This window comes from Achroia grisella, unplaced genomic scaffold (genome assembly GCF_030625045.1).
Source record: "Achroia grisella isolate CSIRO2021 unplaced genomic scaffold, CSIRO_AGI_Agris_v1 utg524, whole genome shotgun sequence".
Classification (NCBI taxonomy): Eukaryota; Metazoa; Arthropoda; class Insecta; order Lepidoptera; family Pyralidae; genus Achroia; species Achroia grisella.
In genome coordinates, this window is record NW_026712915.1 from 32,797 (window position 1) to 45,063 (window position 12,267).

The 12,267-nt window shown below is 30.9% G+C and overlaps 2 long non-coding RNA genes across 3 annotated transcripts; both read left to right on the top strand.

The window, feature by feature from the left end:
- The first annotated feature begins 5,469 nt into the window (after positions 1-5,469).
- LOC131847374 (uncharacterized) lies at positions 5,470-6,852 on the top strand. 2 transcript variants are annotated; one of them, XR_009357710.1, is made up of 4 exons: positions 5,470-5,547; positions 5,995-6,121; positions 6,450-6,584; positions 6,770-6,852. It is a non-coding gene; the product is annotated as an uncharacterized LOC131847374 (long non-coding RNA). The 2 variants fall into 2 exon arrangements; XR_009357709.1 differs by lacking the exon at positions 6,770-6,852 and having other exon boundaries at positions 6,450-6,666.
- A 1,687-nt stretch (positions 6,853-8,539) lies between these two features.
- On the top strand, positions 8,540-9,930 carry LOC131847388 (uncharacterized). Its single transcript, XR_009357711.1, has 3 exons — positions 8,540-8,937; positions 9,387-9,513; positions 9,838-9,930. It is a non-coding gene; the product is annotated as an uncharacterized LOC131847388 (long non-coding RNA).
- The last annotated feature ends 2,337 nt before the right edge of the window (positions 9,931-12,267 follow it).

The following is a 12,267-nucleotide window of genomic DNA, read 5'->3' on the forward strand; positions in this document are numbered from 1 at the left end:
GCATATCATAAATCTGTAATAGACCTACATGAATAATGATATTTTGATTTGATTTGATTTGAAAGATATAAACATTATTTATGGCTGGCGCCTACATTATCTGTTTTTATACAGTGTAATATACATATCTGTATCACACTCATGACTCAAGTTACACACTGACGATGATAATTGCGTCAACAACGTTAAATAAAAAAAATCATTTTCACAATATTATTATTAGATGTAGTGACTAAACTAGTGACTAAACTATAATATTGTGAAAACGATTTTTTTTATCATACCAAATTAATACAAGTTTAAACATTGTACTATGACTAAACCGACTTTTTTTGTATTCTCATACAATGTATTCAGACATTTTCTTTCATACTAACCTTTTCAATTGTCGCAAAATGCCCTCCGATCGATCCCCCGTCCAATTCAAACGGGGATCGAAATTATGATGGCCTGAGCCGTGGTTCGAACCCTTAGCGGTGCCCTCGGACTAAAGTCGCATCCGTCAGGCGGGCTCCTTCAGCCTTCCGCATGTTTGGAGTGCCATCTGCACTTGCCCCCTATCGTCCGGTGAAGCTGTAAAGGCCAGCAGCTATTCTAATGCCCAACGGCATTAGAATCCGAAAAAAAAAGAAAAATTAAAATCGAAATAAAATTTTGAACTTTTATCCGTTATATCACGAAAATATTGTGTCCGTAATAAACGTGTTATGTTTTTATTGTAATCATTTACTGATAAAGGCTATTGCCTTAACAGAATAGCAAAGAGGGTGGACTTACTGCCGACTGAGTTGAATACCGCTTACTTTTATTATAAGCACATTGTAACAGTTCATTATTTGAGACAAATAAATAATATTATTATTATATGTAATAGAATTACATAATACAAAATTGTATAGAACAAACGTAATACTCAAGAGGAAAACTTAATTCTTCGTTTCTTGTTAAATAAATATTGATGATTAATTTAAAAATATGAAATACAGAACCAGTAAATTTATATATAAAATGGACGTTTAATAAAATAATACAAAACTGTATCAAGACGGTAAATATTTTAGTAAATTTTTAATTTAATTGCTTCTGACATGGTACATAGAGTAGGTGTTGTTAATAAAAATAAGAACATAAGACATGTGATACCCGGTAGGGGCACCGCAATTACATTATTATAACTAAAATTACATTGTAATAATTAGTTAAAACTAATAAGATTAATTCACTTACTTAATTACAATTTCAATACACTTATGAATTACATAATTAACATGTTCAGTATACTCAATCAATACATACTCAATTATATTCGTATAAGTAGGTAGGTATCGACAACAGCGACTGCTGACCCCCTTAAAGATCATTCTCTGCACCATATTCAACCTACTATCAAGTTGTGTGAAAGATATGAATAAAAGGAGAGTATGCTGAGATATGATGGCTAATAGTGATCAGTGGAAGAGGATAACATACTGCGCCGACCACAAATATATACATATATACTTATTTTATTTATTTGAGCGACCAACAAGATATACACTATGAAGTTACAATTATTATCTCTTGCAAAAATGTCAGGTATATAATGTTGACTTAATTACTTGTTGCCACGGCATGCGTAAATTTACAGAAGTTTATTGTATATATAGGGGTTTTTACCCCTAGGTTTTTAATCATCATCACTGATGATTCAAGCTACTTTCATACTTTTGTCCACCAATGGCATTCAAGGAAGCAAGCAGAAATATCTTTTATTAATTTAGAATTGTGCCATGTACATGGCAGTCAACAATACAACTTTCGAGGTTCATTCGAAGACCTGCAAAATCCGAGGATGACGAGACGTCATTTTATGCCAAATCGGGATACGATTAAGTCTAGATATGGTGTATTACGACCTTATGTACCTTTATATAGGCACATACTTTAACGTTTGCGAAGTGTTGGCCTTTAGGTATATATGGATTTATAAATCAATAGCAACTTGCCTCGACTTCGCACGGTCGAGAGTAATTTAACAAAGTAATCAAAATAATACAAATCTATTAAATAATGAAATTACTTTCTGCAAAATAACACCTAATTCGTTAAAATATGTTTATACCTGCGTAAATTTCATTAAATAACACATGAAATCTAAAAGATATGTTAGCATTGAATATTTTTTCTATGACGTAAATCCAGTCATATATTTTACAAAGTATATAAAAACAACCATGACCATAGCCTTTTATAGAACAATACGATCAAGATTACTGTAAACAGATCTTTTGACTTTTTTGTTTGCATAATTATACGCTGAAATTTATCGCAATAAATGGCCTACACATGATACTAAAATCATAGGAGTAGTGTTGGAGAGCGCCCTGGGTTGGTTTTCAAATTGCGTCGTGTGTAGCGCACTTTATTAATTCCATCTTTAGTGCCCCTGATGGTTTTTTTATGGATGATAATAGAATACTGCCTGGAAGGTGATATGATGAATATGAGGTCATTTCAATTAGCCCATCGTGACAAATCACCGAAAGTTTATCACGATGGTTTCCAGGGAACCACGTGGAGGTCAACCTGACATGGTACCTACATTGCTAGCAATAAGATCATTAGTCCACATTACTAACAATACCCTTTTCCTCCCTGCCCCTAATATCGATGTGTATAGCCCGTTTTAATTTATAACCTTATTAACAAATCGAATAGTCAAAATAACAATGTAAGTTAAGTAGTTGGTTTAAGTATTAGATTGAAGTGAATGAGATGTGGCGCAAGCCAGGCCTTATTGATCAGGGATGTCGCAAAGTATTACAAGTGTACCCGTAGTATAAATTAGTGAAATCATTTTGTACTTGTATAATGTAAATATATCTTACAATTACAATTAGGACCTAAGTCTAGCGTTTGCTTGCCGATTATTGTTAAATGTAAACAATTAAGATTCGTTATTACTGTACTCGTGATAATTAATTGTAGGGTACCTTGAAATTGTCCTGTTGTTTTGTAAGGGACCATATATAAATTACCGCACATTTTATGGGACGGGAATCGTAGGGATGAAGTGTGACATTGGTTGACAATGGGTGAGAAAAGTCCTTAACTATATTTATAATACGTTTTAAAATTTGATTTATTTTAATTACAAAAATTATAGACATAATGTTAATGTTGGAACTGCTGTTTTAATTTTACGCGTTAACGGATGGTTATGGTAGGGATGAAGTGTGACATTGGTTGACAATGGGTGGGAGAAGTTCAAGTAGAGTCCTTTATAACCATATTTGTAAAATACTTTATTAAAAATTGATTCATTTTAATTAAAAGAATGATATATGTACATAATATCAATATTGGAACTGTTTTAATTTTACGCGTTAACGCGGATGGTAGGGATGAAGTGTGACATTATGTGACAAAGGGTTGGAGGTGTACAAGTGTAGTCCATTATAATTAATTTATAATTTAATTCATTCGATTGATACTAATAACAAAAATATTTGATATAGTGTTAATTTCGGAACTGCTGTTCCATCATGTTTTATCATTTATCATATTATAAACAATTAGAAAACATGTGCAACGTCAACACTAAAAGCAATTATGTCATTTGTGCTAATAGTAAGAGAACAATTTCACAAATCGACAGAAGAAAGTGGAACTGTCGTAACTTTAAAATCTAATTTCACAAAATTTTATGTATTTAACCAATTTTCAACTTTCTATCTCAATAAATATATGACCTTTCAAACACTTATTTGGCTCAGGTGTAAAGTTTATTTTAATAAGTTACGACAATTCCACTTTTGCGTAGAAATGTGACGAGCTGTGACAAAGACCAAGGGGAGATAGAAAATGATGAATACTGTGTGACGTATGACTTAAGAATTTTTAAAACAATGTTTTAGCTCCGGTGTAAAGTTACATTTTTAAGTTACGGCAATTCAACTTTTTGCGTGGAAATGTGACGAGCTGTGACAAAGTCGAAGGGGGGATAAAAAAATTGTGACGTGTAGTTTATGGATGGTCCTATAAGCACAAACTGCGATTAAATAAACTGACTCGAAAGTTGTTTAATTGTGTTAATGGCTGTTTGCATTGTCGAAATAAATTGTCGAAAACATTTTTTGTTCGTTCAATGACTTTTTATTTATTTTTAGAGTCCCGAACGGATTATCCAAATATGTTATTAAGTATACCTTTATAGATCATATTTATTTCATACTAGCTGTTCACGTGATATCGTCCGCGTTTTATAGTGACTTTGGAGAAATAATGAAAAAATATTCAATAATCTAATTCAAATTATCCAAAGAAAAATGTTACATCGTCCTAGCTTCATAAATGGTGATTTTCCATACAAACTTTCATCTCCCGTTTCAACCACTTATGAACCTTTTATCACATTAAAAAGTAGCCAATGTCAATCTTCAGGGTCCAGAGTATCTCTGTGTACCAAATTTCATTCAAATCGATCCAGCAGTTTTGACGTGAAAGCGAGACAGACAGACAGACAGAGCTACTTTTGCAATTTATAATATTAGTAAGGCTTATTTGTTTGGAAACATCTGAGATAAGATGAAAGGCATTTTTCAAAATATGTCGAAAACTTAACGGCGTAATATATATAACGCTACTACAGACGGACAAACTCGAATAACAATTTAATTTTAGTATTTAGAAATAAAATTAATGTTTATTCAAATAAACTTAATATAAGCACTTTTGAATAGTCATATTTTTTGTTCTACTACTCATTCGGAACGCAGACTTATAACAAGAAGACCTACCAAAAACATGCGTGTTGCTCTTTTAAACAAATATTCTTCAAAATTACATTTTTAGGAATTTTGTCTGAATACATACTGCCACATAGCAAAGTTGACATAAATAAATGGATTGTTACTTGAGTAACAAAACAAATCAGTCATAATTATCTGAGCAGACCTGGGGCCGTATTATGAACTCTTATTCCCATTCAGTTTACGGCTTAAACTGAACTGCCTGGCGATTTCGTATTACGAACGCTATTAGCCAGCCAGTCAGCGGTCACGTGACAGTTGAACGTCTTCTGCCCGAAAACTGACCGGCTATTTCGTATTATGAGCGTTTCATTTGACAGATCTAAGCGGACGCAGCTGTCAAAAAGACCGTTTAAAAACAATTCAGTTTACGGTGGCTTCATATTAGCTTTTATAGAATTGTTTTCTAATTTATAGCTTCATTATTGTAATTTGGTTATTATTTCTATTTCTATGTCAGTTTTTATTATGTTTATAAAATGTTTGTGCAGTTATTTCAATTGTTTTTGTTTCGTTTTAATTTTAATTATGTGTGATGAACTCGAAGTATTGGAGTTTTTGGAAATGTGTGCACCCTACGAAAAAGAAATAAGGAAAGTGAAAAGACGGCGATTACGCGACCAATCCAATCCAATTGATATAGACAATAAACAATTTAGAAAACGTTATAATCTAAATCAAGATTTGGTGCGTAATATGCGTGCGAACTCATATGCCGGTATCATCGAAATTTACAGACCTACCAGTGGAAACTAAGGTATATTGTATTGTAATTATTTCACTAAATCACTAGCTGACTATGTCAGGTTATTATTTATGCTGCAGGCTCGTATCAACGGCCTACTAGTGATATTGCTCTTCATTCGCTAGCACAGCCAATGGCAAATAACCGATTTATTGCATTTACCCAACATCCAAAAGTAAATACATATATAACATTCCAAGGACATCTGAGTAAAGGATAGATAATAAATATTCAAAGGTATCTATTTCTATACAATTACCAACTGTGATTGTTGCAAATACATCTATGAGTACCATGTACCATACCATATGATATAGTGATAATATATATGGTAAAATGTATGCATACAAGTAGAGCCTAGAAAGCAAGTATACAAGTATGCAACAGTCTGATGATGTGCAGTCTCTCCGGCACTTTCCTCCGAGGACAATTAATTAAATTAAATTAATTATATTTTAGGTTTTATAATTGGAATTTGGAATGCTGAGTGTATTGGGCTGTATTTGACTGTACACATGCCACCCCATTGTAAATTAAGAAGAGATATTACTGTAGAAAACAATACCATTCATTAAATATATAATTGGTAAGTGAAATATAAATTAAAAGACATGTTTAATAATGTAAGCACTTTTAATATCTTTTTTTAATATAATTATATAAATTAACAATAAACAAGATTTTAGACATACAAAATATGTTAATGATTATACATCTCTAAAGCTACTTATATACCTACTAACAATAAATTGTTTACTTAAATATAAAATGACCATAACACTTAGACATATGTTTCAAATAATCTGTATCCATGTAATTAATGTCATATGTTTCAAATAATATTTATCCATTAATTATTCTCTTATGTTTCAAATAATCTTCATCTATGTAATTAATCTGGAAAAAAAATTTAGGTTAGTAATGCTGACATGGACATTATGAGTGTGGATGCCAACTGGAACTGGAGCTACTCATGACATTTGGGCAAACCAGAGGCATTAAGCAACATCTAGAGGACTTAAGCTGGAATAAATCCTTATGATTACTTGGTAAGCACAAAATTTTATTATGAAACTACAAACATCATTACATCTAAGCTCTAAACTTCAGTAATTTAGAAACATAGTTATTTATCAGCACCAACAGATATTGTGCTGTGTTTTTAATGAAATAATACTTTTTGTAAATAAATATTAATATTATAGTATATAATATGTTGTTTTTTTTTTTTTAGGAGATCCAGGATATGCTTTGGAGAAGTATACTCCCATCTCAAATGTTATATCAGGACCACAAGAAGCATATTACACTGTAAGATCATGGAATATCATTGAGAGCACAATTGGGCTTCTAGTTTTAGATGCCTACATGTACTTTGAGCTCTTATAGAGAACTAAATGAAGGTCTAGCTGCTAGACAAACCCATGTTGTTTAGTTGTGGAACTAAGAAATTGAAACATTTATAAATAATAATATTGTTAATAGGTCAATGTTTTAATTATTTGTTTTTATAATAAATGATATAGGTACATTATTTATGTCTTTTATTGGTAGTTATAATTAAAGGGATATGATAATTGTATTATATACTAGTTATTACCTATGACTTTGTCCATATGGCATACCTAATTTTTGTTAAAATAAATAAAATATCTCAAATAAAAGCAACTTAAGTTACTCCTTTACACAACTCATTACATATGACAGTGAAAGTATCCCTCAAATTTGGTCCAGCTGTTTCAAAGATTAGCAAGAACAAACAAACGGACAGACAACTATTTTTTTTTAATGTCATTTATCTTACCTTCTATATGTATGCATTTACTGAAAAGCTGTTGTATGGTGAACTTCAAAATTACAAACAGATACTTCAATTTATTTGCATAGATACATGTATTTCAGATTTTACTGAGATTCCTATTAAATGAAATAAATTAAAATTCAGATGGTTACCTTATAACACTTAAACTTGACAATCCTTTCCAGTCTTTAAAACCCCCTTTTCCTAAGGAGTGTAATTGTTGAGCGACGTCCTCACACAAGCGATTGGTATGGTATTCTTGGGCGGACTTATTAAAGCCACTTGCCATTTCCCTATGGGATTTTAAAAATCCCATATAATTTCAAATTACCGGTACGATACACGACGTAGGCCGTGATCTACAATTTAGTTAGATAAATATACAAATATAAACATTTAAATATTTGCATCATTTTAAAAAAACATTACTAAGAAAATGTTAGGAATACTTACGTTACATTAGGTATATTTTTCACAATAATTGAATTATTAAATTTAACTTGCGTATAAAGTTATGGAAAGGCTAAGTTTCAAGTTGTACATTAAAATCGGAATTAAGTACTTTGCGCGGAATTTTAAGTAGATGCACAAAGTTCGTTTGGATATTACAATGAAAATATTTTTTACAAATAAATCCGAATTATTAAAAAAGACCATAAAACTGTCTGGAATATTTTTGTATATTACACAAATTCTACCGTTGTATCTTAATTACTGCTTTCTATATTTAATTTACATTTATTTAATTAATATTTTGTCCAAAAAGTGACATACAAAAACTCGACTTAACGTTGCAACGAATGTATGCGTATCCGAACGCAGCGCGAGAAAACCCACTAACCAGCCAGAGACAAACTATCCAGGCAGAATACGGTTTGAATTTGGACCCTCATAATACGAAAAAGAACAATTCAGTTTAAGGCCGTAAACTGAACTGCCTGGAAACTGACTGGATTTTAAAGAGTTCATAATACGCCCCCTGGGGCCGTATTATGAACTCTTATTCCCATTCAGTTTACGGCTTAAACTGAACTGCCTGGCGATTTCGTATTACGAACGCTATTAGCCAGCCAGTCAGCGGTCACGTGACAGCTGAACGTCTTCTGCCCGAAAACTGACCGGCTATTTCGTATTATGAGCGTTTCATTTGACAGATCTAAGCGGACGCAACTGTCAAATTGTTTTTAAACTGACGTTTAAAAACAATTCAGTTTACGGTGGCTTCATATTAGCTTTTATAGAATTGTTTTCTAATTTATAGCTTCATTATTGTAATTTGGTTATTATTTCTATTTCTATGTCAGTTTTTATTATGTTTATAACATGTTTGTGAAGTTATTTCGATTGTTTTTGTTTCGTTTTAATTATAATTATGTGTGATGAACTCGAAGTATTGGAGTTTTTGGAAATGTGTGCACCCTACGAAAAAGAAGGAAGGAAAGTGAAAAGACGGCGATTACGCGACCAATCCAATCCAATTGATATAGACAATGAACAATTTATAAAACGTTATAATCTCAATAAAGATTTGGTGCGTAATATGCGTGTGAACTCATATGCCGGTATCATCGAAATTTACAGACCTACCAGTGGAAACTAAGGTATATAACTTTACTAAAATGTATTGTAATTATTTCACTAAATCAGTAGCTGACTATGTCAGATTTTAGTAGCATTATTATTTATGCTACAGGCATATTTATCAACGGCCTACTAGTGATATTGCTGTCCATTCGCTAGCACAGCCAATGGCAAATAACCGATTTATTGCATTTACCCAACATCCAAAAGTAAATACATATATAAAATTCCAAGGACATCTGAGTAAAGGATAGATAATAAATATTCAAAGGTGTCTATTTCTATACAATTAGCAACTGTTATTGTTGCAAATACATCTATGAGTACCATGTACCACACCATATGATATAGTGATAATATATATGGTAAAATGTATGCATACAAGTAAAGCCAACAGTCTGATGATGTGCAGTCTCTCCGGCAATTTCCTCCGAGGACAATTAATTAAATTAAATTAATTATATTTTAGGTTTTATAATTGGAATTTGGAATGCTGGGTGTATTGGGCTGTATTTGACTGTACACATGCCACCCAATTGTAAATTAAGAAGAGATATTGCTGTAGAAAACAATACCATTCATTAAATATATAATTGGTAAGTGAAATATAAATTAAAAGACATGTTTAATAATATAAGCACTTTTAATATCTTTTTTTAATATAATTATATAAATTAACAATAAACAAGATTTTAGACATGCAAAATATGTTAATGATTATACATCTCTAAAGCTACTAATATACTCACAATAAATTGTTTACTTAAATATTAAATGACCATAACACTTAGACATATGTTTCAAATAATCTGTATCCATGTAATTAATCTCATATGTTTCAAATAATATTTATCCATTAATTATTCTGTTATGTTTCAAATAATCTTCATCTATGTAATTAATCTGGAAAAAAAATTTAGGTTAGTAATGCTGACATGGAGATTATAAGTGTGGATGCCAACTGGAACTGGAGCTACTCATGACATTTGGGCAAGCCAGAGGCACTAAGCAACATCTAGAGGACTTAAGCTGGAATAAATCCTTATGATTACTTGGTAAGCACAAAATTTTATTATGAAACTACAAACATCATTACATCTAAGCTGTAAACTTCAGTAATTTAGAAACATAGTTATTTATCAGCACCAACAGTTATTGTGCTGTGTTTTTAATGAAATAATACTTTTTGTAAATAAATATTAATATTATAGTATATAATATGTTGTTTTTTTTTAGGAGAACCAGGATATGCTTTAGAGAAGTATACTCCCATCTCAAATGCTATACCAGGACCACAAGAACCATATTACACTGGAAGAAGATGGAATATCATTGAGAGCACAATTGGGCTTCTAGATTTAGATGCCTACATGTACTTTGAGCTCTTATAGAAAACTAAATGAAGGTCTAGCTGCTAGACAAACCCATGTTGTTTAGTTGTGGAACTAAGAAATTGAAACATTTATAAATAATAATATTGTTAATAGGCCAATGTTTTAATTATTTGTTTTTATAATAAATGATATAGCTACATAATTTATGTCTTTTATTGGTAGTTATAATTAAAGGGATATGATAATTTTATTATATACTAGTTATTACCTATGATTTTGTCCATATGGCATACCTAGTTTTTGTTAAAATAAATATCTCAAATAAAAGTAACTTAAGTTACTCCTTTACACGACTCATTACATATGACAGTGAAAGTATCCCTCAAATTTGGTCCAGCTGTTTCAAAGATTAGCATGAAAAAACAAACGAACAGACAAATATTTTTTTTTTAATGTTATTTATCTTACCTTATATATGTATGAATTTAATGAAAAGCTGTTGTATGGTGAACTTCAAAATAACAAACAGATACTTCAATTTATTTGCATAGATACATGTATTTCAGATTTTACTGAGATTCCTATTCAATGAAATAAATTAAAATTCAGATGGTTACCTTATAACACTTAAACTTGACAATCCTTTCCAGTCTTTAAAACCCCCTTTTCCTAAAGAGTTTAATTGTTGAGCGACGTCCTCACACAAGCGATTGGTATGGTATTCTTGGGCGGACTTATTAAAGCCACTTGATATTTCCCTATGGGATTTTAAAAATCCCATATAATTTCAAATTACCGGTACGATACACGACGTTGGCGAGAGGTTTCAGTCCGTGATCTACAATTTAGTTAGATAAATGTACAAATATTTGCATCATTTTAAAAAAAAACATTACTAAGAAAATGTTAGGAATACTTACGTTACATTAGGTATATTTTTCACAATAATTGAATTATTAAATTTAACTTGCGTATAAAGTTATGGAAAGGCTAAGTTTCAAATTGTACATTAAAATCAGAATTAAGTACTTTGCGCGTAATTTTAAGTAGTAGATGCACAAAGTTCGTTTGGATATTACAATGAAAATATTTTTTACAAATAAATCCGAATTATTAAAAAAGGCAATAAAACTGTCTGGAATATTTTTGTATATTACACAAATTCTACCATTGTATCTTATTTACTGTTTTCTATATTTAATTTACATTTATTTAATTAATATTTTGTCCAAAAAGTGACATACAAAAACTCGACTTAACGCTGCAATGAATGTATGCGTATCCGAACGCAGCGCGAGAAAATCCACTAACCAGCCAGAGACAAACTATCCAGGCAGAATACGGTTTGAATTTGGACCCTCATAATACGAAAAAGAACAATTCAGTCCCCTGGGGGCGTATTATGAACTCTTTAAAATCCAGTCAGTTTCCAGGCAGTTCAGTTTACGGCCTTAAACTGAATTGTTTTTAAACGTTTTTAAACGTTATATGTGTTTATAGACCTCCAAATAGTGATTATAATTTATTTGAAGAGGTAATGGAGGATATTTTAAAAAGAGTATTTAATATTAACAAAAAAATTATAGTGTGTGGTGATTTCAATGTTGACATTTTATCACATAATACCACAAAAACTAAATTAATGAGTTTATTTCAGTCCTTTGACTTGAGTAATGTCTTCCACGAACCCACTCGTATCACTGCCACGTCTGCTACTTGCTTGGATAACATATTTAGCAACAGTGAGTATTTAGATAAAATAATAATAAACAACCTTCCTTCTGATCACTGTGGTCAAATAGTTATTTTTCCAAATCACTTAAACAAAATTGGGAAAATTAATTTATTAAAAAGAGACTTGACTAGTTATAAGATAAATAAATTTAAAATATCAGTTCGTAGTAAATTAGATTTTTATCTTCCATCTAATGAACCTAACAAACTTTATACAGATTTCTTCAATATTGTTTCTAACGAATATAATAAGGCTTTTAACAAAAAAACTATCAGTATTAT